At 36.3% G+C, this 19959-nt stretch overlaps 1 protein-coding gene across 2 annotated transcripts in view; it reads right to left on the bottom strand.

Moving 5' to 3' along the window:
- Positions 1–19959, bottom strand: part of INTS6 (integrator complex subunit 6) — a 92832-nt gene that overhangs the window by 41756 nt on the left and 31117 nt on the right. The window contains exon 1 of one of the 2 annotated variants that reach the window (XM_078070405.1): positions 19479–19618. The exons of the other annotated variant lie outside the window; for it this stretch is intronic. The gene's annotated coding sequence lies outside the window, so the exon portion shown is untranslated. Of the gene's footprint in view, positions 1–19478; positions 19619–19959 lie in introns of those variants that run through there. 2 annotated transcript variants of the gene reach the window in all.

Here is a 19959-nt window from a genome sequence, read left to right on the forward strand (position 1 = left end):
TCCTTCCCATTCCCACAGCTGAAGAAAAGTACAAGAGTAAGAGTGGCAGAATAAGAGCTGCAGTCAGAGCACCTCTCAGTCCTGCCAATAAGACCTGCGCTCCCCGCAAACACACATACAGATGTGGATGCAAACACACAAACATGGATTCTATGGTAATGTTTGTGGGTGGGTCACAAAACCAGGTAGTCTTATCTTCAAGAGCTGGGAGGATTACTCTCTTACAATGTATGTACTTAATCTCTATGACCCTTGTATGCACCTACATAGAGGACACAAAGACATGAGCTGCAAACCTGACACCCAGAGTAGGGGGTGGCGAAACAACCATTCCATATGCTGAAGGCATAACAAGTACTCGGCCTAGCTCAGTGTACAATACTCATAACAAGAATTTACATATGGACATACTCCCACTGAGGCCTACACAGAATATAACCCCCAAATTCTTGCGTTATTTAGAGATACAAAGAACATAACCATATATTATTTCTTGCAAAATTTTTTATCTCATACACCTAACCATCACTTTTCTTTATAGTTAATACACTGGCCTAGTACCAATGAACTTGGCACAGTATCAAAGTACTTAGGTCATTATTAGTCTCTAATTTTTAATTGTTATCAGGTGAGGCCTTTTTAAAAAAATAAGAATGGAAATCACAAATCAAGCTATAACTCAGAAACCACTTAATGAAAGGCAACACATAAAACACTGTAATGTCCTATCTTCAAGAACATGTAAATAAATAACTGCAATATCTTATGATATGTACAAAGTAACAGTATGTATGACTAGAGAAGGAATAAGTGATTATCTGGGGGATGAGCCAGGGAAGGCTCACCGAAAAGCAGCATCTGAGTAAGTTAGGAAAATGAAAAGTTTACTAAGAATCTAGAACCTTTTGCAGATTGGGGGGTGGCATGTGCAGAGTGAAGATCATAATCAAAAATACAGGAGACAAGAAATAAAAAAACAAGTACTAGGATGAAAAACTAAATTAAAATTCAAAGCTGCTGGAGAGTAAAGTACAAAGAAGGAGAAAAACTGAAGATTTTAAGAAAGCCTTTAAGAATAGGTAAGGTTTTAGGGGCGGCTGGGTGGCTCAGTCGGTTATAAGCATCAGACTCTTCGTTTTGGCTCAGGGTCATGAGAGAGACTGAGAGAGACATGATCTCAGTGTCCTGAGAGAAACTGAGCCCCATTTTGGACTCTGCTCAGCGGGGAGTCTGCCTCCCCTCTCCTTTTCCGTCTGCCCCCACCCTGCTTGTGCACTCCCTTCTCTCTCTCTCAAATAAATAAATCTTAAAAAAAAAAAAAAAAGAATGGGTAAGGTTTTAATATGGGGGAGATAGAGGAACAACATTCAGGAAAAGAGAGATTATGAGGGGAAAAACCAGAAGTGTTCAGGAAATTAGTAGCCTATTTTGGGTCAAGTTTAGAGAAAATATAAAAGAATGATAAGGAATTTTTTCTTCATCTACTAGTCATTCCCTAGTCTTTTCAGTCCATTAAAACAATTCCCACATGAAGTCACCATGATCTTTTTTTGGTCACTGTGGTAAATGACAAGTAAGAGAAGTGTTCCAGGCCTAAGTCTTAATAGGCCTCACAGCTTCACTATCACCCCCTTGGGAGCCAGCCGCCTCATGAAGAAGCTTGAACTTGACCACTGACTGATGAGACATCATATGGAGATAGAAGCCACAGGGACAAGCACCAAAGCGCCCAGGCAACAATGAGCACCAAAGCCCCAGCCTTATAAAAAAGGCCATCTTCAATGTTCCAGACCCAGTTAAGCACCCAGCTGAATGAAGTCAACCCACAGAATCTTGAGAAACAGTAAAATGGTTTCAAGCCTCTAAGATTTATGATGATGTGTTACACAGAAATAGATAATGGTGCCATTAAATCTAGTGGAGATTTTTCACAGTTAGCTTCCCAGCAGCATTCAAAACTATTTACCATTCTTTAGAAAGACACTCCTCCTTTGGCTTTCACACTGGAATATTCTCATGGTTTTCCTCCTCTTCTCTCGCTGTTCAGTCTTCTACCCTCACTCACAACCCAGACTCAACCTTCAATACCATTAACTGCTACAGATCCTCAAGGCTTAGTTTTAAGCCTTGGCCAATCTATATTTTAAACCCTCAACCCCTGCCCACAGCTTCATTTACTATCTATACTCAGATAATATGAAACATTTTTATATGTCCCGCCTAGATCTTTCTTCTGAGCACCAAATATTCTTCTGCCTACTTGACATTTCCCTTGAATGGCTCAAAGGTACCTTAAACTCAACATTCAAAACTGAAGTCATGATTTTCCTCCACCTAAAATGATACTCTTTCAACATTTCCTAGCTCAGTGAATGGTACCATAATCTCTCCAGTATTGCAAGAAGTCATTCTCCCTCTTCCTTATCACACCCCCAAATGTAATATAATGTACGTCAGCAAATTTGGTTGATTTAACCTTACAAATATCTCTTAAAATGACTACTTCTATCTCTTCTACCATCACCAAGCTCCTTGGCCAAGCTATTGGCAGAACTAATGCAACAATGCCTAACTGGTCTTCCAACATCCATTTGTCTTCCCCTCCTCCACCCTGTATCTCCAAATAAAACCCTTGGATGACCTCCTATTGCTTTTATATTAATAACAACATTACTTGGCATTGCTTTAAGACCTTTATGTAGTCAAGCCAACCTTCTTTTCCATTTTATACAATGATCCCTTTTCTTTTATGCACTAAGTCACATTAGCTTTTTTCTAGTCTTGTTCTCAAAACATACTCCCTTTGGGGGGCACCTGGGTGGCTCAGTCAGTTAAATGTCCGCTTTTTGCCCAGGTCATGATCTCGGGGTCCTGGGATCGAGCCCCAGCAGGGAGCCCGCTTCTCCCTCTCCCTCTGCCCCTCCCCCTGCTTTTGTACTTTCTGTCAAATAAATAAATCTTAAAAAAAAAAAATACTCCCTTTGGGAATAGAGTCTTTGCACAGTCCCTCTGCCTGATATGATCATCCTTCCCACTTTTTGTGTAGTAAATCTTACTCATTTCTTCAGATCTTAGCTTTCCCTGACCTCCTTGACTAGATCTAGTGTGCCCTTATTGTAAGCTCTTATAGCAGATATTCCTCCTTCTGCAGGATATATAATTCCTCCTTCTGCAGGATATATAATTTATTTTTATCTATGTGATATTTTTATTAACGTTTGTCTTCTCAACTAGACTAATGGCGGCAGAGCTCCTGTTTGTTTTTACTCACCATTTGATCCTTAGAGCCTAGCACAGTGTCTGGCTCACAGAAGAAACTCAATAAATATGGCTAAATGAATAAATGATGTATGGATAAATAAGGTGACTGGCTAAGTTGTAAAGGGCGCTAAGGAATCTAGTGAACGATAGAAAGCAATGAAACATTTTTAACAATAGAATAACACGCTCAAGTGGTGTGCTTTAGAATCATTACTGCCATGGTATGACAGGCTGAAAAAAACCAAGACAACTTAAGGAACTAATAGTTTAAGAAAAGCACCAGGGTGACTGATGGCAAAAGGAATAGAAATGAGAGGAAGAAACAGGTTAATGAAAGCAAAAAGCAAGGGACTGATACCAAAAACAATTATAGACAAAAAAATATAGAATATGCTATGTCCTAGGCCCTGACACTTTCTCTACCTCTACTATTAAAGTGATGATATAACATACTCAAAATGGTAACAAAGTACTTAATATATGAAGCATAATTTTTTGTAAAAACTAAGTTTCAAATACACACACACCACCAGAAAAGAGTATTTTTCTCAAAAGATGTACAATAACATATAACTACTCACAACTGTTAATATCCCAAATTATAAATTGTTAATAATATCTCAAAGCATAAAGAATCCAACATTAAAACTGTAATAAATTGTAAAGTATTAGATCAGATGTTTAATTTAAAGCATGCTGATAAAGAAACTTTAAAAATAAAAAATAGTGGGACGCCTGGGTGGCTCAATCAGTTAAGCATCTGCCTTTGGCTCAGGTCATGATCTCAGGGTCCTGGGATCAAGTCCCGCATTGGGCTCCTTGCTCAGCAGGGAGCTTGCTTCTCCTTCTGCCTGCAGCTTCCCCTGCTTGTGCTCTCTCTCTGACAAATAAATAAAAAAATAAAAATAAAATAAAATAAAATAGTAAGAGCTTTCTGAATCATTTTGAGAGCTATTATTTTCTAGGTAACTGAGAACACTTAACACTTCAAGTATGAAAACTTATCAAAAAACTTCCCACAGCATGTTACATATGTCCCTATCTTCTGGAAGCAGACTGTACCCTTAAAAATAACAATAACTTTTCTTGATAATTCCAAGAAGCAGAGAAAGACAAAGCTTAAAGACTTCTTGTTCATACCAAATATTGCCTCAAGTCACACAGCAAGTTAACAAGCTGACAATTCATCATTTGCTGAACTCTGAACTAGGGTTTCAATTAAACATCCTGCTTGAATCATCTCATTTAATCTTCCAATACACCTATTACTTATAACTTATGACTCTAAAGCATATTATCAATTTAACATATTTCTTTGGTTCCCCAAAATTTAACATTAAATGTATATAAAAATTTTTCCAACAGCACACAATTAACCATGTAGCTTCATATCCCTTTTTTCTTCCATATCACAGAGTTTGAGTTTGAGTATCACAGACTTTTAAGTCTTCTCCACACTGGGTCTAGAGGTTCTTCTGAATCCCTTTTGTAAGAAGAACATGAGAGTCATATTTTATAGCTTGTGCTTATGAACTTGACCTCACTAGCACCTTCAGTTTGAAAAGTATAATTTCAAGGTATATTAAAGACTAGCAGTGTTTCACTTGCATTTCCATTTGATTAACCTCAGAATATTTTTGTATTCTTTTTATTTCAGTTATAAATTACTAGATGACATAATGCTTTGGTTGACTTTGGCCAAGTGTTTTGATTCCTCAGTAACAATTCTTCATAATCAGGGAAAGTTTTACTTCTCAGAAATTTGGCAATTTCAACTGCCTTTATTCGCACTGCCTTTATACAGTAGGTAATCTATTGTATATATCATATTTTTAAAATTTCATTGTTAATTCACTATACAGCAATAAATTCTTTAAAAATTTTCAAGCAAGCGGGGCGCCTGGGTGGCTCAGTCGTTATGCGTCTGCCTTCGGCTCAGGTCATGATCCCAGAGTCCTGGGATCGAGCCCCGCATCGGGTTCCCTGCTCGGCAGAAAGCCTGCTTCTCCCTCTCCCACTCCCCCTGCTTGTGTTCCCTCTCTCGCTCTGTCTCTCTCTCTCAAATAAAATAAACAAAATCTTTAAAAAAAAAAAATTTCAAGCAAGAACTAGGAATCCAAATTTTTGTTAAATTTCTATGAAACTTCTAGTTAAAAATATGTAGCAATCAGATGTAATGTATGAACCACGTTTGGATTCTGGTTCAAATAACTGTCGACATTTGTGAGACAATTAGGGAAACTGGAATACAAATTAGGTATCAGACTATTATTTATTGGACCCCTTAAAATTTCTGTGAAGCTATAGAGATAAATTAAAAATAAAATTAATTTAACTTAATTATTTAAAAATTAACTATTTTTATTTTTTTTAAACAATTTTATTTATTTGAGAGAGAGGGAAAGAGAGCACAAGCAGAGGGAAGAAGCAGAGGGAGAGGGAAAAGCAGGCTTCCCGCAGAGCAGGGAGCCCCATGCGGGGCTTGATCCCAGGACCCTGGGATCATGACCTGAGCTGAAGTAGACGCTTAACAACTGAGCCACCCAGGTGCCCCCAAAATTAACTATTTTTAAAAATTAAATTTAGCGGCACCTGGCTGACCCAGTGTCAGGGTTGTGAGTTCAAGCCCCACATTGGGCGTAGGGTTTACTTTAAAAAAAAATTAAATTTAAATTCAACAAAATGTTAAAATACATTCAAGTTTCATTAGGCTATAGAACATTGCTGATGTAAACAGATACATATAGATGTCCTTAGATGTCAAAGATGCATACAGAAGTATTTGTGAGTGAAATGATACAGTGTTTGTAATTTGCTTTAAAATATTCCTGGGGCACTAAAATATTCCTGGCTCAGTCAGTTAAGTGTCCAACTCTTGGTTTCGGCTCAGGTCATGAACTCAGGGTTGTAAGATCAAGTGCCATGTGCAACTCTGCACTCCATGAGGAGTCTACTTGAGATTTCTTTTCCCCTCCCTCTCCCTCCCATCTGCTCCTTCCCCTGCTCACACATGTGAGGTCTCTCTCTCTCTGTAGGATAATATATTCCCCCTAAAAATGGTAGTAGGGGCAGAACAGATAAAAACAAGACCAACAAAATCTGTGTAACAACTGAAGCTGGATAAGGGTTCTTGAGGTTTATTATTTTATTTTCCCTACTTTTGTATATATTTGAAAATTCTACAATAGGAGTTTTTAAAAATTGGACATATGTGAGTAAACACAATTAAAAATGCAAGTAATTAAAAGCCTTTGTGAAAAGAAAATGAGAATGGGAAGGAATTCTTGCCTTTATTACTAGCCCTTCTGTAAATGTAATTATTAGTCAAATGTTCACATTTAACTAAAACATTTTAACTCTTTAAAATAGAATATAAAAATTTCACCTGACATGAGGTGCTAGCAAAGTAAACAGTTTGGCCAGAGTGATAGCTAAATGGCCCACACCTATGTCTAAAATTTGCACTGACAGACATTACCAGATACAAGTCCATCACAGGTTACCTCCCTGCTGAGAACTAACACATTTCTCCTGACTTCAGAAAAGCTGAAGAGGGTAGAGAATGGGTAGATAATGTTTCTTAGAATCAAATAAACAGAATAATCATTTGGGAGTAGGAGGAGGGTAAAGAAACCTTGACACAAAGAGATTGATACATTTGTCCAAATTATTGAGGGTTTGGGAAAAACCAAGATTTAAACCCATGTTCTCCCATTTTGCTACATCCTGTTACTTATCTGGATTCCCATTTAATGTTTACACTGTGCCATATTCAGTCACCTTACTGACATCTGTTTTTCTGCTTGACTTTGTAACAAATAGTTCAGATTACTGCTTCCTGGGTTCCTACTGCTTGCTTACTTACATCACAACTTTTGTGTATCAGCTTCCTCATTTACAGACTATATAACAAGGATACACACACAAATATATATACATACACATAAACAATATAACATACATTGTTTATGTGTATGTATATATACATATGTGTATATGTGTATACATATGTATATATGTACATATGACAATGTAACAATGTAAAAAAATTTTATATCAATGTATTTCACTATATTAACAAGATTAAAAAAGAAAAGTCATATGATGATCTGAACATATGCATTAAAAACATCTGACATTTCAATACCCATTCACAATTAAAAAAAAAACACCTCAACAGACTGGGAACAAAAGAAAATTTCCACAATCCGATAAAAAGAGTATACAAAAAACCTACAGTTAACATCACACGTACATGGTGAACATCACACTTACATCACTTCCTACCCCATCCCCCAAGATTAGGAACAAGGCAAAGATGTCCATTCTCAACATTAAGGCAAGAAAAGGAAATAAAAAGCAGACAGATACTGAAAACGTATAAGTAAAACATTCTATATTTACAAACATGATTCTGTATGCAAAAGATTCCCAAAAATCTAGAAAAAGCTATTACAGGATAAGTGAATTTAGGAAAATCAGAGATTATGAGGTCAAAATACAGAAATCAACTCTATTTCTATGTGCAAGCAAAAGTCAGGAATTGAAAGTAAAAAAGACCAATTTACAATAGCATCAAAATATATGTGCAAAACATACAGTAAAATCTACAAACATCACTGAGAAAAGTTAGACTTAAAAAATCTGAGATTACCATCTCCATGGATTAGAATAACTAATAATGTAAGGTGTTGACTTTTCCCAAATTAACTTATAGATTCAGTGTAATTCCAATCAAAATTGCAGTAGGTGGGGTGTCTGGCTAGCTCAGTCAGTAGAGCATGTGACTCTTGATCTTGGGGTCATAAGTTCAAGCCCCTTGTTGGGCTTGGAGCTTGCTTAAACAAAATTGCAGCAGCCTCTCTTGTAAAAAAAATTATCAAGCTAATTCTAAATTGCTATAGCTAAACAAACTCAAAAGACCTAGCATAGACAACACAATTTTGGAAAAGAACAAGTTGGAGACTTAAACTGACTGACTTCAAGACTTACAAAACTTACAGACAGTGCTGTACTGGCAAAAGACAGACATAGAAATCAACAAAACAGAACAGAAAACTCAGAAGTGGCCAACTGACTTTCAACAAAGATGCCACAGCAATGCAATGGGGAAAGGATTATCTTTTTAACAAATAGTGCTGATACGATTAATGATGTATCAAAAAATGAATCTCAATACTTTCCTCCCATGAGACATAAAAATTCTAATGAATCATGACCCTAAAAGTAAGAGCTCACCCTATAAAATTCCTTCTAGAAAATATAGGAGAAAAATCTTAGTAACATTGGGTTAGGCAAAAATTTCTGAAACAAGATACAGAAAGCACAAACCATAAAAGAAAAAAATTAATTTAAAACATTTGCCCTTCAAAAGATATTGTAAAGAAGGAAAAGGCAAACCACAGACTGAGAGAAAATATTTGAAAAACATATATCCAATAAAGGACTTGTATCCAGAATATGTAGAAGATTCTTAAAACTCAGAAATAACAAGACAATCTAATAAAAAATGGGCAACAGATGAGAACATTCAGTTCACCAAAGAAGACATACAGATGGCATATAAATACATGAAAAGATGTTCAACACCATTAGTCATTAGGGAATGCAATCTAAAACCAAAATGAGATAACACCACACACCCACTATGTTGTCTAAAATTTAAAAGACTGAAAAAATTCAAGTGTTGGAAGGATGTAGAGCAACTAGAACTCTCATATATTCCTGGTGGGAATGCAAAACTAGTACAGCCACCCTAGTAAACAGTTTGGCAGTTTCTTATAAAGTTAGATATACACTTATCATATCACCCACCAACTGCACTCCTATGTATATGCCCAAGAGAAATGAAAACTTATGTCCACAAAAGGTCCTGTCTGCCAATGTACACAGTGACTTTATTCATAATGGTTAAAAAAAAGGAAAAAACCTAAATGTTCTATCTGGTGACAGGATAAGCAAACTGTAGTATAGCCGTACGCTGGAATATTACCCAACAATCAAAAGAACAAACCACTGATCTATGCAACAGTGTGGATGAATCTCAAAAGCATTAAGCTAAGTGAAAAAAGCCAGACACAACAGACTACACACTCTATGATTCCATTTATATGACATTCTAGAAAAGACAAAACTAGATAGATAGATAGACACAGTGACAGAAAGCAGACCAGCTGTTTCCAGATGATGACAGAAATTAACTGCAAAGGGGCAAAGCACAAGAAAATTTTTTTGGAGTGATAAATGTAGTTTATATCATGAATGTGCTTTTGACATGATGTTTATTTACTTTTGTCAAAACTCATCAAGTTTTATACTTGAAAGTACTATATTTTATTGTATATACATTATGGTTAAACAAAAAGGACAATAAAAACAACAACAAAGGAAATATAAGCCAATACAAATTGAATACCATATATTCAGTGGCGAAAAAAAAAAAAGGGAAAGAAAGAAAAGGTTCTAGAATACGTACACAATTTAGTTTGCAGTCTGGTGCCTTATACTATACCATTCTGCCTCCTTTCTAAGAGTGCTTCTCTAAATATCCAAGTGAGAATACTCATCCTCCGTCTTTTCCATGGAACAGAAAGGATGTGTGCACATATGCATTCGCGTGCATGTACACACACACACAACTCCTATAGGAGTACTAGACTTATCTCTTAGGTCGATATCCTGTATCCTGTTCTCTCCCACTTAAGACAACATAACAAAATGAAAGCATCAGAGTGTCTTCACTACAAGGAATACCTGAGGTACTTTAAACTCTTATTAACAATAAGATATTGGGTACACATTTCATAAGATGGCTGAGAAATGGATCCAAGCAAACTACAGTACAAGCAAATTCATTCTTTAATTTACTCTTCCAATAAAAATTTATGAAGACTTAATGCTGTCAGTGAATGAATAAGTGGCAAAAATCTGCAGAGAATTAAGTGTTATTAATTTTAATGAAATTAGGTCAATTAGTAGTTCCTAAGCTATAGTAGAGCTAGGGATAACATAACACTTATGACGTAACTGCAGAAAAATAATATATGTACATAATCAAATGCTAAATTTTGTGGTATTTATAAATGCTGTAAAAATTCATTCATGGTATGAGTATCAACTGAGTGACTATTCTCTGCCAGGCGCTGGGGTTACAGTGGTAAGCAGAACATAGGATAGTCCTTCCCCTGGTGGGGCAGGAAGGCTGGTCGACATTAACCAGGTAGGCACAGATTACTATGTAACAGACATTATGCTAAATGCTATGAAGGAAAAAGGGCTTTCTTTCTATTCTTTCTTTTTTTAAAGGTCAAAACAAAATCCTATGCTCCAGTCTTAACTAATGGAGATCACACTCCCCAGCTAGTCTCTTGTCCTGATACTTCTGCAAAAACTTCTATATCACATTAAAATCCCGCCTTTCCGGAAAACACCAGTGTTGCCTTCATGAGCAAGTCTTCTCCGATCCCTACAAGAATTAGTGTTTCTCCTTTCTGTAATGTGACAGAGAATAATAAAAACAGCAAAATTTCTTAAGCACTTATTATCTCATGTAATCATTAAAACAACCATGAGATATAGTTATTATTATCCCCATTTTAAAGTTGAGGCTTCAAACAAGAGAGAATTAGGTTACACCTGTAATTAGCTGCAAAGCCACAAATCCAACTTAGGTCTTTATAACATAAACACATTCTTTAACCAGTACATTTTAAATGCCTACTTTAAATTTTAATTGGAAATACAAGTGTGAATTCATGACCTATTTTCTCTTTTGGGGGGGAAAAATGTATTTCCTAACTCTGTCCACTTTTAAAAGGCCTCAAAACAATGACGAATTCAATAGCCCACCTCTAAAACCATAGGTTATGATCTCCATATACATATACCATTTCCTAATATACAGAACATGATATGATTCCAGGTCTGGGGCAGAAATGCACAAAATAAACTTAGAACAAGCAGCATATTAGAAAGTAGTTTCCAAAGCTTTTAAAATAAAATTAATTTCTTTACATTTTATTTCAGAAACTGCTCACTACTTCTTAAAATCTAATCTCTCTTCTTACCAATCAAAACCCCCAATTTTAGCTAGACACATGGCCACCCAAGAAGAGGTTACATTCCCCCTCTGCTTCACAGTAAGTGTGGACAAGTTCTGGTTGATGGACTCCGACTGGAGCTGCCATATACAAGTTTTAGGTCATGCTCATAATAGGTGGCTGCCGCCTGCCCTCTACATTCTTTACTCCTTCCCACAGGCTGAAATTCAGTTGTAGTGTTGAACTAGGTAGAGTATGTTGTAAAACCAGTATCAACCATTCAGATAAAAGTAAAGTCAAAGCGACAAAGTAGAAGGAACCTGGGGCCCGGGCAACAGTTTGGAGCAGGACCAAGCTACCTCCCAGACCACTAACCAATTCTGTCTCTGATGTGAGAGAAAAGGCTTTCCATCTTTTTAAGCCACTATTACTTTTGTCCAATTACAGCAGCCAAACCAATATCCTAAAAAATAAACTTGCCAGAAGATTTTCAGAATTCTTGAAGGTTCAACTAGATGCTCGTCAATTTGTTTTGCTCTGTGGCAGAAAATATGCATTCAAAGAGGCACTATATATGCATTAAACGCAGGGAAGCACACATTCTAAATCAAACTAATTCTAAATGCCTTTGTAATTTAAGAAATAGAAAGTTGGCACCTCCAGGATCAAGTCCCCACTCTAGTCCCAATTACTCAGATTTGCTTAGATAATGTAGATGGGCAAAAGCTTCAAATAAAATGTTAACATTTCTGGTGAAACTGACTATTTCTTAAATCTCCTTTCTGAAATGTAACACAGCCTTAACTCTTCCTCAGAACAAACAGCAACAACAACAAACCTACATAACTAGGATCAGGCCCTTAGATTCATTTTGGTTTCCTCCTTCCTCCAATAATGTAATAGTTCTAAGACTCAAGATTTAGTCCTTCAACTTCCTTTCTCTCCCTAAGGTTTTACCCTTCAACAATCATAATCCTCAATTATTTTTCTGATTATTTCCAAGTGCAGTTTAAAATCCCAAAATACCGAAACTGAAATTATCTGGTTGAGAAAGAAAGCTGGTATCTGGTATATGAAAGAAAGCTACCTATCCTAGCATTTGCTGCTTGGGATTAAAGAACCAATGCACTCTGTTACAGCATCTTTATATTTCTTCCTAATAGGAGAAGTTTGGTTTTTTTTTTTGAAGATTTTATTTATTTGACAGAGAGAGACATAGCGAGAGAGGGAACACAAGCAGGGAGAGTGGGAGAGGGAGAAGCAGGCTCCTGGCTGTGCAGGGAGCCCAATGTGGGGCTCGATCCAAGGACCCTGGGATCATGACCTGAGCCGAAGGCAGACGCCTAATGACTGAGCCACCCAGGTGCCCCTATGAGAGTTTTGTTAAAAAGGAAAGGTTTACTAAATGCCACTAAATTGGTCATTTTAAAATGATTAATTTTATGTTATGTGAATTTCACCTCAATAAAACAATATACAAACCTTAGCAAAAGCCAAGCCCTTTACCAATCCAGTTAAAGAAAACTCCAAGAAAGAACAACACAGACAAAGATGGAAGTAGGACAGAAAAGAAAAATTAAGAATGATGATGATGATGGTGATTATAATGGATACAATTCAGAAGTCAGAATAGAGACACAGATGTGGGGAAAAAAATTGTTAAAGAAATAACTTAAAGGGTAGAAGTTTCCAAATTGAAGGGCCTGCCAGGAGGCCACCACAACATCTAGTGGAAGTGAGAGAAGTTAACAAGTAAGAGAATGAATATAAACTGGGTAAGAGTGGTAAGAATTAAGCCCTAGAAATACAAAGAAGAAAATGCAACTAAATGCCTAAAAGCTTTACAGAAGGTAGCACTTGACCAGTGTCTTAACAAATACTGAGTAGGTTCTAGGAAGAGAAAGGTGGGAAGAGGTAGGAAGCATCCCAGAATTATGGAACAGGCACCGGTAAATAAGAGTGTGATGGAGTCAATGAACAACGGGGACACTTTCTTGTTGGTGAAGCACTCAGTTGCAGTGTAAACCAAATAAACCATGGTTTTATCATAAAGGGCCTTTTATATGCCCAGAAAGGGGAGTATAGATATCCCGAGGTAGGAAATAAAAGCAAAAGGGAGAATGCCTAAGTAGCATCAAAACTCAATAAGATAAAGGCAGGTGGGAGTGGGCAAAATGGGTGAAGGGGGTCAACAGGTACAAACTTCCAGTTATAAAATAAAGAAGTCATGGGGATGTCATGGACAGCATGGTGACTGCTGTTAATACTGAATTGCATATTTGAAAGTTGCTAAGAGAGTAGATCTTAAAAGTCTCATCGCAGGAAGAAAAATTTTCTGTGTAGTAATCAATGTTAACTAGACTTTATTGCAGGGATCATTTCATACTATATACAAAATATCAAATCATTATGTTGTACATCCAAAACTAATATATGTCAATTATTATCTCAATAAAATATATACACGCCCCCCCCAGCAGCAGTGCTCTAAGAGTGTAACACCATTCGCATGCCTAACAATTACTGAGGACCCTAAAGAGCTTTTGTTTATGTGGGTTATATCTATCTACTGATGCTTACCATATCAAAAATTAAAAGAAAGTTAAAAGATGATGGCTAACAAAACAAATTTTGGAAATCTGTTTACGGGGATGGAAATCTGTATATACTGATGGATGAAGCTGTGGGAATAAATGAAATTGCCTAAAAAGGAACATGGCAAATATACAAGCCAAAAAACAAAAAACAAACAAAAAAAACCCTAAGATTAAACCAGTCACAGGGTTAAGGGGACAGTCATAAAGCAAGATCAAGGATTAAATGGAACCAAAAGCCAAATGAAAGCCAGGAGAGTGTAAACCAGAAGCCACCTTTAAGAAAGAGTGTTCAAGGGGCTCCTGGGTGGCTCAGTCCTTAAGCGTCTGCCTTCGGCTCAGGTCATGGTCCCGGGGTCCTGGGATCGAGCCCCACATCGGGCTCCCCACTCAGCGGGAAGCCTGCTTCTCCTTCTCCCACTCCCCCTGCTTGTGTTCCTTCTCTCTCTGTGTCTCTCGCTGTGTCTCTGTCAAATAAATAAAATCTTAAAAAAAAAAAAGAGTGTTCAATAATGCTGGCAAAAGCTCACAAAAGAAAAAAATTAAAAACCAATGACTGAATCTGGAAGACGATGAAGTCATTGCTGACCTTATTAAGAATGGCACAATCAGAAGCTAGATTGTAATAGATTAAGGAATAAAAAAGGAGGTAGGGAAGTCAAGGAGAATCAAAAATAATTTCTTAAATTTGCTATGAAAGGAATAAAGAAATTTAAGAAAGTCAGTAGAAAAGGAAATAGAAAAAGGGTATGTGAGGGTAAAATAAGAGCTTTTCCATTTCATTTTTTTTTGGAATGGCTGAACCAGGGAGGCAGAGTTACACAACCATCACCGCTAATTTCAGAACATTTCCATCACCCAAAAGAGAAACCCCATTCACACTGGCATCAATTCTCACCCTTAACTCCTAGCAACCACTGTAAGTTTCTGTTTCCATGGATTTGCCTATTCGGAGATTTCATATGAATGGAATTATGCAGTGACTGGCCTTTTGTATCTGGCTTATTTCACTTAGCATGTTTTTCAAGCTTCGGCCATGTTGTAGTGTGTGTCAGAATTTCATTCCCTTTTAAGGCTAAGTAACATTCCATTGTGTGATATACCACATTTTGTTCATTCGTTCATCAGTTTCTACTTTTTAGTTATTATAAATAATGCTGATAAGACATTTTATGTGGATATATTATCATTTCTGTTGGGTATATACCAAGAAGTGGAATTTGGGTGCCATTCGTTAACTCTATGTTCAACTTCATGAGGAAGTACCAAACTATTTCCATAGTAGCTGCATCACTTTACATTCCCACCAGAATGTATGAGGGTTCTAGTTTCTCTACATTCTCACCAACATTTGTTATTATCCATCTTTTTTATTATAACCATTATAGTAGGTATAAAGTTGTATCCCACTATAAAGTGGTTTTGATTTGCATTTCCCTAATGACTCATGATGGTAAACATCTTTTCATGTGCTTAAAGGTCATTTGCATGTCGTCTTTAGAGAAATATCATTTCTAATCCATTGCCTATATTTTAATTGGGTTGTCTTTTTATTTTTGTGTTTTAACAGTTCTTTTTATATTCTGGATACTAGGCCCTTATGAGATATATGATTTACAAATATTTTCTCCTATTCCATTACAGTCTTTTCTTGATAGTATCCTTTAAATCACAAATATTTTTAATTTTGATGAAGTCAAATTTTTCTAATTTTTCTTCGGATGTATTTCTACTGTCATATCTAAGAAACCACTGCCTAATCCAAAGCCATAAGGTTTTAGTCTGTATGCTTTCTTCCAAGAGTTTCAACTCTCACAATTACACTGCCCATCCATTTTTATTTCATTTTTGTATATGGTATCAGGTAAGAGTCCAACTTCACTCTCCTGCATAAGGATATTTAGTTGTCCACTATCACTTGTTGAAAACATCATTTTTTAGGGGCGCCTGGGTGGCTCAGTCGTTATGCGTCTGCCTTCGGCTCAGGTCATGACCCCAGGGTCCTGGGATCAAGCCCCGCATCGGGCTCCCTGCTCCGCGGGAAGCCTGCTTCTCCCTCTCCCACTCCCCCTGCTTGTGTTCCCTCTCTCGCTGTGTCTCTCTCTGTCAAATAAATAAATAAAATCTTAAAAAAAAAAAAAAAGAATGTAAGAGATCTCATTTATAAAAAAAAAAAAAAAAAAAGAAAACATCATTTTTTCCCCCATTAAATTCTTGGCTCCCTTGTTGAACATCAAATGACCATAAATGTATGGGTTTATTTCTGAACTCTCAATTTATCCACTGATCTAGATGTTTATCCTTATGCAGTACTGTACGGTTTTTTGTTTTGTTTTTAAATCCCACACTAGAATGTGAGGAGCAATAAACTTGAAGTAAAAATAAAAAACCAGGGGCGCCTGGGTGGCTCAGTTGGTTAGGCGACTGCCTTTGGCTCAGGTCATGATCCTGGAGTCCCGGGGAGTCTGCTCGGCGGGGAGCTCGGCGGGGAGTCTGCTTCTCCCTCTGACCCTCCCCCCTCTCATGTACACTTTCTCTCTCTCTCATTCTCTCTCTCTCAAATAAATAAATAAATCTTTAAAAAATAAATAAATAAATAAAAAATAAAAAACCAACAGACTAGTCAGGCCATGCCTCTCAATTGAGAATCAGCTAGATTCATTTCTTCACTCTCACAGAATTGGGAATTAAGTGAGATGTGAAATTACCCTGAAACAATAAAAAGTAACAAAATTAAGTCTTATTACTTATCTTCTCAATGCTTACATTCAAACTCATAAATTATTTTGGCAACCAAGAATAAAAGAAACATAGTAAGAATCTGCCTCTAAGAAATAGTGGCTAGCGTATAGTAAGCCCTCAATAAATTATTGTAATTAACCATTTTCCAATTGCTTTGTATTCTTTTCATTCATTCTCAATGACTATTAAGATTATGGAAAACCAACTGATAAATTAAAATCATCATACTTCAAGTTCTTTCTTTAGCAATTGCTTCCTTGAAAAAAAAAAATCAAGTACCTGTCCCTTAGGCTATTTCTAGTTTTTTTATATTATCCAATACAAGCATTTAAGGCAGTTCTCCTCATGATATTGAATAAGGAAAGTAAAATTAAGAAATTATTAAACTCAAAGCAGATTCTATAAAATTTAGTAATAATCTGATTTATTTAGTTGGTAGTCCTTACAGTTCCTTAGTTATATGTATATCCTTTAAATTTTAAAAACGAGGTTTTTTGGTTCTAGTAGTTTAACAGCAAAATCAGTTGAGAAAAGAGCAACTAAATTACTTAGCAGTCAACGATATGAAAATAATTTCTTTCACAAAGTTTTACTCCAATAAATTTCAATGGTGAAGTCTATGTATTGAAAAATAATTATTCACCATAAAATTCACCCATTTTAAAAGTGCCCAATTATTTTTAGTAAATTTACAGAGTTGCACAACCATCACCACCATTTAGTTTTAGAACATTTCCAAACCTCAGAAAGATCCCTCGTGCCCATTTGTAGTCAGTCCCCAGTCCAACCCAGGCAACCACTAATCTACTTTATGGATGATCCATAAAAATGGAATCATATCATACATGGTCTTTTGATCTAGCATAATGTTTTGGAGGTTCATTCATATTAAAGCATGTCAGTAGTCCATTTCCTTTTATTGCTAAATAGTATTCCAAGTTTCTTTATTTTATATCAGGTATTAAACGACCCACAAACCATTTATCCTCTTTTATAAGGTTAAAAAAAAAAAAATTGCCAAAATTACCTACTCCTTGTATATTCCACACTGTCGCTACCATCTTTCTAAAATCCAAATCTGATCACTTTCTCCTATACTAAAATCTCTTCAGTGGTTATTACCATCAACCTCTAATACAGTCTATATCCCCTGGCAGAGCATACACAAGGGGCCATGCCATCCATCCAGTCTCATTTCCTCCTTCTTTACTGAACATTCCGCCAACTAGCAGTACTGAGGTGTAGATGGTTCCCCGACTCTCTTCTTTCACTTTTATGCCTTTGCACTCATCTACTTCCCAACCTGAATTAATCTTTCGAAGTCCAACTTGAGACATTTCCTAGCACCAGCCTCACTTTCTCAGCAGCTTCTGCTGTGATCAGTTTACTTCTTATACCATGCCACAACTGTTTACCTCTCTCTTAGCAAACTCATGCTCCCAGTATCCAACCTTCTGCCTGAACATCACTGGTGTTTAGTAAGTATTTGTTCAATTAAACTGAATATATTCTGACCACTACCATTCTTCTGTTCACTTCATTAAGGAAGATCAACTGCACTCTAATAAAACTCATGGTGAAAAGGGGCTGAAAGTAGTCTAACACAATTCAAGGTCTAGGGCACTGATCTACAAAATAGGGTATACTTCAGGGGTCAGCAAACTATGGCCCAGCAGCCAAATCCAGCACTTGGCTTGTTTTGGTAAATAAAATTTTATTGACAACAGCCACACTCATTCATTTAACACATTGTCCATGGCTGCTTCTGCCCTACAGCAGTGGAACGGAGTAGTTCTAACTGACCAGGTGAGCTGAAAAGCCTACAATATTTACTACCTGGCCCTTTAAGTCTGCAGACTCCTGGTATACATCAGGATGTGAGGGAAGAAAGTTATCAGAACTTCCTTTGTTTAATTTTTTCATCTCTTTTAAAATTTCTATTTTTGTAGATGTTTTCTAATATTAATATACAGGTATGTGTGTGTATATAACTATACATATATAATATCTAAACATAAAAATGGACAAAAATTGGAGATACTGCATGCCCATATTATATTTTTTTTCTAATACAGGAAGCTCAACAACAACAACAACAACAACAAAAACAAAAATAAAACTATTAAGTCTTAGGACAAATTTTAGAATTTACTTAAAAATTTGGCAACCAAAGTTATTACATGAACAACTGGGTTCTGTAAGTGCTTCAAAGCACAGAGAAAGAAGCCTAGAATTAAGCTTTTTCCAAAACAAAATGCTCAAAACATCTCTAAAAACTCTTTTTATTGAGCTAAAAATGTTATTCAAATAATGCAACAGTCCTAATATTCTTCAAGTTGAATGCAATAATAAATAAACTGCTTCAAAGGTGGTTATGTTTTTTAAAAAATTATTATAACAGACAAATCAAATGCAAATTTGTCCTTCAGAATCCTGAAGTCCAATTGCCTGATAAACAATACATGACAAATATATAAACTAAGAGATTACCTCACTAGTTAATTTTTTTTTAATCCATCTGTACTTATAATGCAATTCTGTAACCAAAATGTTCCTTAGCTATGAAAGTAAGCTGTTTCCCTTTAAGACAACCGATCCTAATCTAAGGTTCTGAAGGGCCCAGGAAATACCAAATTCCTCCCCTTACAGATCTTAATGTTAAGAGGTTATTAGTTTCTAATAACTCAAAAGTTGGGGTCTGGTCATCACCATCAACAAATTTATAAACTAATTTACCAAATGAACCTGGATTTGTCAGGTTAGGGTTATCATTCTATGTTGAATTATATTCTCCAACAAATAGTCACAGCCCCCAGAGAGAACTACACTCTACTCTGCTCACCTTTAAGGCTTTTTCTGAGGCCTTCCGAGATGACTAGCATCAGACTTTTGAGGAAGGCTAGCCATTAGACAAGGCTTTTCCCCACGATCTGACTGCTTGAAGTGACATCCAGGATCAGGTCGATCCTGTATCCAGGAATCATGACCCTCCCTGAGGCACCAGTCATCATGAGACAGTCAGTGCACTTTGGCACTTCTTGAAAACCACTGGGCTGCTCCTTTAGCTGAAAGGAAAAAAAACATCAAAACCACAACAAACAAAACAAAGGGGGAAAAATCAGTAATTCAACCTGAAAAGACAGAGCGTGGGGAAAAATAAACCAAAACAGCCTTGTCTAGATCAAAATGTAGCCTTGCCTTGATGTAAAGATCATAGTTCCAGTCACTGCACAAAGTTTATTCCTGTTACACAAATCTAAAAATTTTTAAATCTATTTTATTACATCTGAAAAGAACGATTGAAAATGGAAGTTTACATTAAA

The sequence above is a fragment of the Halichoerus grypus genome, chromosome 4 (genome assembly GCF_964656455.1).
Source record: "Halichoerus grypus chromosome 4, mHalGry1.hap1.1, whole genome shotgun sequence".
Classification (NCBI taxonomy): domain Eukaryota; kingdom Metazoa; phylum Chordata; class Mammalia; order Carnivora; family Phocidae; genus Halichoerus; species Halichoerus grypus.